Source organism: Condylura cristata, unplaced genomic scaffold (assembly GCF_000260355.1).
Source record: "Condylura cristata isolate star-nosed mole 26May11 unplaced genomic scaffold, ConCri1.0 scaffold00038, whole genome shotgun sequence".
Taxonomy (NCBI): domain Eukaryota; kingdom Metazoa; phylum Chordata; class Mammalia; order Eulipotyphla; family Talpidae; genus Condylura; species Condylura cristata.
The window spans coordinates 6,112,550-6,121,606 of NW_004567139.1; the positions used below are offsets into that span (position 1 = coordinate 6,112,550).

At 49.9% G+C, this 9,057-nt stretch overlaps 1 long non-coding RNA gene across 1 annotated transcript in view; it reads right to left on the reverse strand.

Moving 5' to 3' along the window:
• Window positions 1-1,967, reverse strand: part of LOC105854404 — an 18,487-nt gene extending 16,520 nt beyond the window's left edge. Inside the window, exon 1 of the long non-coding RNA XR_001146086.1 lies at window positions 1,606-1,967. This is a non-coding gene — a long non-coding RNA (uncharacterized LOC105854404). The remainder of the gene's footprint in view (window positions 1-1,605) is intronic.
• Between the last annotated feature and the right edge of the window lie 7,090 nt (window positions 1,968-9,057).

The window sequence follows — 9,057 nt, forward strand, 5'->3', positions numbered from 1 at the left end:
ACCATTCACTCCTTCCCTTTCCCGTTCAACAGCTCCCAGATTCCTACTACGTTCCTGGCAGAGGTTAAAGCCAGATGTCTGCAGGGACATTCTAGAGCAGTCATATTAAAAACCTTGTTAATTCCGGAGAAATCTGTGCCACTTGGAAAACAAGCACAGGAGAAAAAAAAAAAAAAAAGTGTGCAGGCTGAGAAAATAAAGAGGACATTCTCCATGTGACGCCAAACCAGAGACCCTTGCAAGCATCGACTGTTCGTTACGGAGGAGACTTGGGTGGGTTCAACTGTGCGTTCACGAGTCCGGAAATGTAACCCTGCTCCTACGAATTAGCGCCACGCCTTCGCTGCATGCAACCTCGCTTGCCCCACACAGTTTCTCAGGAAAGTCTGTTGAAAAATCCAGAGCCTGAGTCTAAACTGCCAAGTCGCATGACATCAATATTCTCCAGTAAAATGATTTATCCTCATACACACACCTGGGCAGAACAAGCAAGCCACCCCTGTTTGCACACAATGTCCATCACACACACACACACACACACACACACACAAGCCTCTCACCTGTGACTGTGAGATTTCAGTGGAGCCCAGAAAATCTTCCTTTGCTACAGAGGAGCTGAAACCCCTGACCCGTCCGTTTCTCTCCTCACACAGTGGAGGTTAAACATAAATAACAACAATAAACAGTTTGTTTTGGAAGCATGAAAAATCCTGAGGCTGAACAAGAGAGCCTAGTGTTGGGTGTTAATCGCTAACGAGGACAGAGCGGAACCACAGCAGCTAGAACAATCTTCTCTGCCTGAAACAATCGCGAGGGGCATTTTCCAGGTGCTGTCAGACATCACTAAGGACACCCCATGACACACAGCCAACTGCACCTGCCCACACATCAGCCTGGGCACAGAGCCCCACATTCGTCCCTGTAAAAGTGATGTCCCTGCATTCGGGCATAGTCCCACAGCCCGGGGCGGTAACTGTGAGGCAGGACAGAGGGCAGAGCACACGCAGCAAGACTCTGAGGAAGGAGAATTCCAGAACCCTCAGGTCCCGCTTTCATCTTTGGCCACTTGTCAACGCAAAGGACCAGCCTACAGGGCCCAGCTCAGCATCATGTGGAAGAGCTTTCTAGACAAGAGCACTGGGTACCAACTCGTGGAAGGAGACTCCTGGCCATCGCCAGGCCCACAGCTGACCACCTGCGGTCCTTGTCTTTGCCCTGACAGGCCAATCTTTCTCTTGATCCCCGCTGGAGAATCTCAACAACTGAAGTCAAAGCACCATAGTGTAGGCAAAGCAGAAGACAGAGGCCCGGCCAGGAATTAGATCTGTGCGAGGAAGCTTGCCTGTTAGGAGAAGCATCATTCACCTCCCCCTCCACTGCCAGTTATTCACCCCAAATCCAGTGAGCTCACCCCACTCACTCACCCTTATATGTCAATACAATATCTTTCCAGACATGTAGATAGCCAGGAAAACTTCTACTGGGGGATGGCAGGTCACCCCCAGTGTCTAAACCATGGCAAAAGGAGAAGAAATGGAATCCCCACGGAATCATCTGTCAAAGCTGGTGGAAGAGATCAGCTTCCTAACCCAGGCAGCCACTCACCTGGATCTGGCCTGAGGATTGACAAAGGAAGTCAGGGTAGCATCCAAAATCCAGATCAGCAAATCCCAGGGTCTCTACTCTGTCATCTTTTCCGCTGTGCCTCGGCCAGCAGGGGTGGCTAGCTGACCCAGGACCCGGCCTGCGCCATTCAGCCGGGTTGCAGAAAGGAGAAGGGTCTCTCTGGCCTAGGGCCGCCACCATTCTGAGTCTGAAGTCTGCTCTTGAAGCCGAAAGCCCCAGTGGCGAGAGCAGCACGCTGGCTCTGGATATTGAATGAGCTCGCCGAATACCTCCATCTGATCTTTTATAGTGCTTTGTTTATTACCTGTGTGCCCTTATTTCATAAGGGAACTGAGAAAGAGAGAGAGAGAGCAGGAATGATGAAGATGACTATTAGTAGCAACCCAAAGACAGCTTTTCTTTAGCTTCATTCATAGCAGCGAATGTGGCCAAACAACCCAGCAATTGTTCTCTCAAATGTCACCTTTCTGTATGAGCCACTGTGCCGATAAAACTCCACGCTCCCGTTTTTGCTCCCCCCCAGCCCCCCCTAAAAAAAATGCTGTGTTATCCTCCAAATATCTGCAGCGAAATTGAACCAACAAGGAAAGCTTTTCTTCGTGTCCCAGCCTCCCCCCTCCTCGTTTTTTCTTTCTTCTTCACGCAGCTTGAACAATTTGGCTCTGTTCTGGGTGCATTCCTGTGGCCCATTCTCTTCTGGTCCCCTCTGCAGGGCCCAGGACGGTGGACCAGGAGAACACAGGCCCACATTCAGACCCAGGATGGCGCTGGGGGCGGGGGGTGGGGAGAAGTGAACCAAATGTACCTACGATTGTTGCGCCACCAACTTAATACCTGGGCAGAAAGACAAAGGCTCTTTAGAGAAAGCCAGGCTGGGAGTGTGCCCTTCCCCACCTTCCAGGAGTTCAAAAGATAACAGCAGCTGAAAATAAGGCCCGCACATAATTAAAGTTTTTCGAGTTATTTGGGGAACTATTAAGACGATGACAGAGGTCTCCCTGAGAGCCCCTGGTGAACACACTCTGCCTCTCCGTGCTGGGAGGCTTCTGCTGTGTGTGTGTGCGTGCACGCATGTGGACACACGCTCATCCCTGGGCCAGGGATGGATGGACTCAGCGCACCCCACCTTTGCACATCATCTGAGGGGTCACCACGCGTGGAGGGTCCCCGATTTGAAGGGAACCTCTGGAGTGAGGAAAACTTGCAACACAAACTCAGTTTTATTCTTAATCAAAGGCAAGTGGGCGTTTGCGATAATTCTGTGTGCACAAATTTCCACTATGGATCCAGAATTTGCGCTGCTCATGAAGGAGGGTGAGAGACTCAGCAGAAAGTTCTGATGGTAAAAAGCGAGGCTGGTGTCTAGGTAAATCAGGTGTCTCGAGGCTTCTTCGTACTGGGCCAGGTGCCTGCTGGCCACAGTCTGACGTGAATGACCAGTGAGGGGACAAACTCCCCCAGTCATTAGCCCAGGGTCTTCTCTGAGAAAGAGTTTTTAGGCAGAAACCTGGAGAGCAGAGACAGAAAGTGGCAGGCCCAGAAGGCAACTGGATATAAAAATTCAACAAATACACACGTTCACACCAAGCATAGTGTTTCTCTCTCGTATTTAAAAACTGAACACACACACCTTACAACATTGCTGTATTTGCTTGTTTTTCTAGAACACTGTAAGTTTCATGAGAACTGGGACTCTGTCCCTGAATCCCTGGCATCTGACCATAGAAGGCCTCAACAACCCTTTCTGAGTGTTAGAAACCTCAGATGCACAAGGAAGAGAAAAAGCAAATACACAGGTTTCGTCAGAGCCGATGGTGCTTACTCACAAGTGTTGACGGTGACACTGACAGTTTTTTGAGGCACTTGTTAAAAACAATCACTATTAAAAATTCAACTCTGGGCCTTCCCTGGTGGTACAGCGGGTTAAAATGCAGCACTGCAAGCCAGCTGCAGCCGCTTCAGTGCGAGTTTGATAGCCCCAGCCCCAGAGGTGACCCACATGGCACAGCAGACTTCTCCTGACCCACCCACTGCTCCCCTCAGCAGTGTATTTCTTCGATCAGCCCGATCTGCTCCCCACTCAGTCTCTGGTGAATCCTCTCAACCCTCTCCACCTCTGGCCTGTATCCCAGTTCTGTATAAATAAATAAGTAAATCTTTAAAAGAAAGAAATTATTAACTTGCAATTAAATAAGTTGTATTAAAAGCAAAAGTAAACAACCTTATCACTTCCTTGCTATTTTGCAATGTTTACAATCGTCTCTGCTGCTGAGGGTCAGTACCTCCACTGTAGAAACATCTATGGTGGGGAACTGCCCCTTCTCCCTCAATCTGTAGGCAATGAATTTTAGCCAAAAATTCACCATAGTGGGAACACGAACATCATGGAAAATTAGTAATTCAACAAATCTGGGTGTGATTTATGGTTTTGTCTAGACTGGAGTGGTGAAGAAACTACTAAGAACACAGCTCAAACACAAAACCTATCACTCCCATAGTTTTAACATTAAGTGGGCAAAAATATATACTAAGGAAATACTCTTCCAGTAATCAAAAACTATCCCCCAGTTCAGTGAAGAAGCAACTAGTTTCATGGAAGTGAAGTGAATTTCTTCCCTAAGAAATGACATTCTAATACATGTTTTCATACTTGCATCTTATTCCTCAATAGGAATAAAAATAAATAAATAAATAAAAACAAGCAGCATTCACCTGGAACTAAATACATTCTTGATCCCCTGGAAAAGAAACATCAGTGGAATGTTTTTGGAGAACAATGAGCTATATGGAGTTTACAACAGGAATTACCACTATTTTAGAATTATTTGCAAAGTATGAGCTACATCTTCTTTATTATTAAAAGATTATTTATGCATACAGGCACTGGGGCACAGGCCAGAGGTGTAGGGGCTGAGATGACTCACCAGAGACAGAGTAGGGAGCAGAACATGCAGATCAATGAAGTACACTGCTGAGGGGAGCAGCGGGGAAACAGGAGAGGTCTGCCGGCCCTGTGGGTCACTCCCTGGCCGGGGATCGAACTTGTGCTGCAGTGACTATGATATCTCCACTTTAACCCATTGTGCCACCAGGGAGGGCCCACATCTTTATATTAAGATTTATAAGCAACTTCTATTTGTGTAAGTACAATACATTCTTTCCAGGGAGCTAGCTGATAAACACCAGCCCCTCTGTCCACTCACCTGATTATGTGTGAAATAGGGGACGATCTTAATGATTTATGGGATGATAACGAAGTACCAGTATATGGGTCTCTCTGGTTCACCACTCACTTTTGGTTTGGTGGGAAAGATTACAGAATGACAGACAGGTGATTATTGGCAGAAAAATAACACAGTGCCAGCTGTTCCTGCCCACCCCCTTCAGCAGACCCACCATCGAGATGTTCAGACCTCTGGTATTTTAGCAATTTCCAAATGGACTTTTGCACCATCAAAGCCATGAGCGCTCATGCGTGCTCGTGATAAAGCAAGGCAGCGAATAAGCCCACTTGGCAGGTGTACATCTTAAGGCTCGAAGGACTGATAGTTTTCCCCAAGTCACACGACCGAGGGTCAATAACCTGAGACTTGAACACAGCCCTCCTGATTCCCAGGTCATGTGTCTCAAGGAAGGATCAAAAACACCATCTTTGGAGCAGCGCTTCTAGAAAGTGCCATCTCTCAGACCTGTGCTTATGCAAGAAGGCAGCGCGGTCCAGGGAGAGAACGCACTTGGCAATCTGAACACCCTGCGGTCGGCTGCAACTCTCAGGACCGCACCCACGACAGCAGGGCCCAGCGCTGGGCATCCGCCGTGGGCCCGCTGGGCCACCTCGTGGGGGGAGGGGAGGGCAGCCATGTCCCGGCTCGGTAGCTCCATTGCTACAGCGCTTGTTCCCACCTGGCTGTCTCTTTTTAAATAGTGGAACCCTTTTTATTTATTTATTTTTTTCCAAGCAAAATCAAGCAAGGAAGGCCGGCCCCGCCCCCCACGAAGCGGGGAGCTCCTCATTCACCCACGGGATGCCCCTCCCTTAAGGCCTGGTGGCCACTAGATTCTACGCTCTGTCTACTGCTTCCGGTCTCCTGGCCGAGGCCGCACGTTTTCAGTTTGTCATAACCTGCTTCTGGCCCGGGCTGAGGCTCAAACGTGGAGCCGCGGGCGCAGCCGGACGCTCCTCTCGCGCCCACGAGGGCCGGCACCTGCGTCCTCGCTTGCGCGGTTCAAGCAGCTTCTTTCGCCAGCGACTCCTTTGCCAGCGGCCCCCGCGAAAGGGAAAGAGTGGGACAGAGACCCTGGCCTGTCCTCTGCTCGCCCCCAGGAAAGGTGTCGTCTCTCCCCTGGCAGGTATGTACACCCACACGTATTCTCTGCAGCTTCTACAGTAGTAAGGATAAAATTTCCCCTACAACATGAACAGCCAGGCTGTGAAATACCCTATAATGGTGGAGCTCACTCCAATAGAAGAGCAGGCACCCGCCAGGAGTCAGCCCCGGCCCCCCACTCTTCCCCACCCCACCCCCAGGAGCTTCCCCCAGAAGTGTAGCTTGTGGGAATCACGAAGACAAGAAGTCCCGTATATTTTCTTGGGATGGTCCAGAAACTCCCGCGGCACAGGAATTCCCCGAGGGCAGTGGCTCCGCCCATCCTGCCAGCTGTCAGCACCAGCCAGCACCCTGCATGTAGTAGCTGCTCAGTAAATATGTGGGCGCTGGATGCTATTAGATGGGGTTCATCCCCACACAGAGCTAATCCCCTCTGCTGCTGGCACTGGCTCTGTCTTTAGCGCTGGGTTTTTAGCGTTCAGGTTGAGGAGGAAAATCCTCATTCTCTCTCGTCCCTTCCTCGCTTCCTCTCTCATCAGTCTTTGCAGTAACCAACAGCAAACCAGCCGGGCCCCTTGGCTCCTTAACAAAGCCAAGCAGGTGTGAGAGATTAGCTCCCTGGATGGTGCCGCTGTCCAACAAAACAATGTCAAATTCCCCCTAATAAAGTCCAGAGCTGTACGCAATTCCCCCTTGTTATTAAGCAGGAAAGAAAACACAGGCCGGCTCCTTCCCAATTAGCTCAGAGGACCCTCCGATGAGCCGAATTTAAACCAGAGACCCGCCATGATCTGGCTCCCAATGCAGACGGGGCCTCCCTGGCCCAGCTTCCTAACCATCTTGGCACGATGGTGCAGACAGCCCCCAAGCCCCCACCCCAATATCCAAGGGCTGTCTGTGCCTTTGATTCAAACCATCTTTGCGACTCCTTGCCAGAACCCTTGCTTTGATTTTCCATATGGAGGTTCTGTCTCCTCTGCCAGGTTGGTGCTTGCAGGGATGGGCTTTTGACAGTTTCGCTGTCAGTGGAAGAGGAGACGGACTCCCTCCTCCCAACATGCATCGCTTTCCTGGCATCCAAAAAAGGGGGGAAATCAACATCCTGAAGCAATAACAACAAATAGAGGCCCCGAGGTGTGTAGCATTGGGGCGCCTTTCCTTCCCTCCGCCCCCTGTGTTGAACGGAGGGGTGACAGTGGAGGAAACAGAATGACTGGAGGTGCTTTGAAAGACGGCCTGTGGCTGAGTGCTGGGTGCTCGTGGGGCCACAGCTGCTCCAGTGCTGAAGTCCGCGTGCTCTCCACCTCCTCAGCAGGGCTTGGGTGGACATGTGTCCAGTCTTGACCGCCTTACCTGAAAAGGGGCTGTTTGGACAGTTTCCATAAGAAGCCTTGGGTGAAGACTGCCATTGCCAAGAACTCCCCTAAGGCTTTGCTGCACTTGCTTCACTTGATTCTTGTAGGAACGCTATGCACCCTATGCATTTTATAAACAAGGGAGCAGCATCAAAAGTGACTTGTTCAAAGCGCACGATAAGCCACTGGTCAGACCAACATGAGCCTGGAGCCTCATTCCAGAATCCTGGAGGGTGGACCTTAGTGCTGAGTGCTAAATATTCCCTCTCTCCCTCCTCAGCTCCCCCTTCTGGGCAATGGCGGGACTACATTTACTGGACTCTGATGTTGGATGGGGCTTCAGGCCCAATGCAGACCAATCAGTTGTGAACTCAGGTAGCTGCATCCCTTCCAGACCCAGTCAACATGCTTCTCCCACAGTGTACTGCTTTCTCTGCCAACTTGCTGCAGTGTTCCAGAAAGTTCTGCCAGCCGCCACCTCAGAATAAGGGTATAAAGACAGTGGAGTAACACCTTCAGCTTCTGTAAGATATATGTGAGGTGAAAAATAGCTAGGTAGTATGACCTTTGTCCTAATCCACCAAAATGTGAAGATTATTACTAAAAAATCGAGATAGGTGATCAGTTTTAGAGGGAGAGGCGATACGGGGCATGTGAAGGGACTTCTGGGGTGTCTGCCTAAGCTCCATTTCTGAATGTGAGTGCTGGTCACAAGAATGTTAGCTTTGTCATCATATAATAAATATTATGTTTCTGTGCGAGTGTTGTATTTTATGCTGGGGTTGTTTGCCACACAGCGACCCAACCAGGGCTGACAGATCACATGCTGGCCGGTGTCCTGAAGTGCCTTCTCATACCTTCGTTTTCACTCTTTCACTTAGATGCCAACACATTTCTGTCGTCCGAGGTGAGCACTGAAATCTTCGGCCTTCTGGTAAGTTAAAGACTCTTAATGAAAAGGAGAAAGCATAAACTTGAAATGAAGCGTGAACTACTGAGACAGAAAGTCTGCAAAAGTTCCTCATTGGGAATTTCCTGAAGGATGGTGACGGTGTGCAAAAGGAGGGTAGTGTTGTCTCTGATGTGGAGAACTCAACATTGGAAATCACCTGAGCCTGCTCCCTGGTTCTACTTCCTCTGCTCCTCCCTCTTAAGTCCCCCTCCAGTGGTCATTCCAGTGTGGAGTGTGAGATATTCTCACGAACCCACCTCAAAGGCTGGGGAAAGCTTCGTGAGACACTGGGGCAGGGACTCACCCAAGTGAGCAGATGGTCTGTTAGCAAATGCCTGAGCTATTTAGCAGAAGCATCTAACACATCTAGAGTTAGATGTGGGCAGAGTGCAAAGCACAGAGGGAAACCATAGTTCCTCTTCTCTGCCATGACCCTGGATTCTAGCAACGTTCAGGAGCTTGGAAAGACAGGGAATCAATCAACACCATGCCAAGTGACTCCCCCAGACCCCGACCCCTGTGGGCCATGGAAGAGCAGGTGCCCTTCCCCTGGAAGTCACCCTTCAGGGCCCTCATGCACGACCTCCGTGAAGCCATCACTGCATGAGGAGATAGCATGCACTAGACACTGAAAAAAAAAAAAAAAAAAAGGCTCTCTGTTTCGGTTTGCTCTTGTTTTGTTTATTTAGTTACTGGTCTCCTAATCTTCCAAAGTTCGCTGCAGATTCAATTGTACTTTCGAACGCAGACCATCCAATTCCCATTCCCAAGCCTCGACTCTTCCCACCCACCTGCA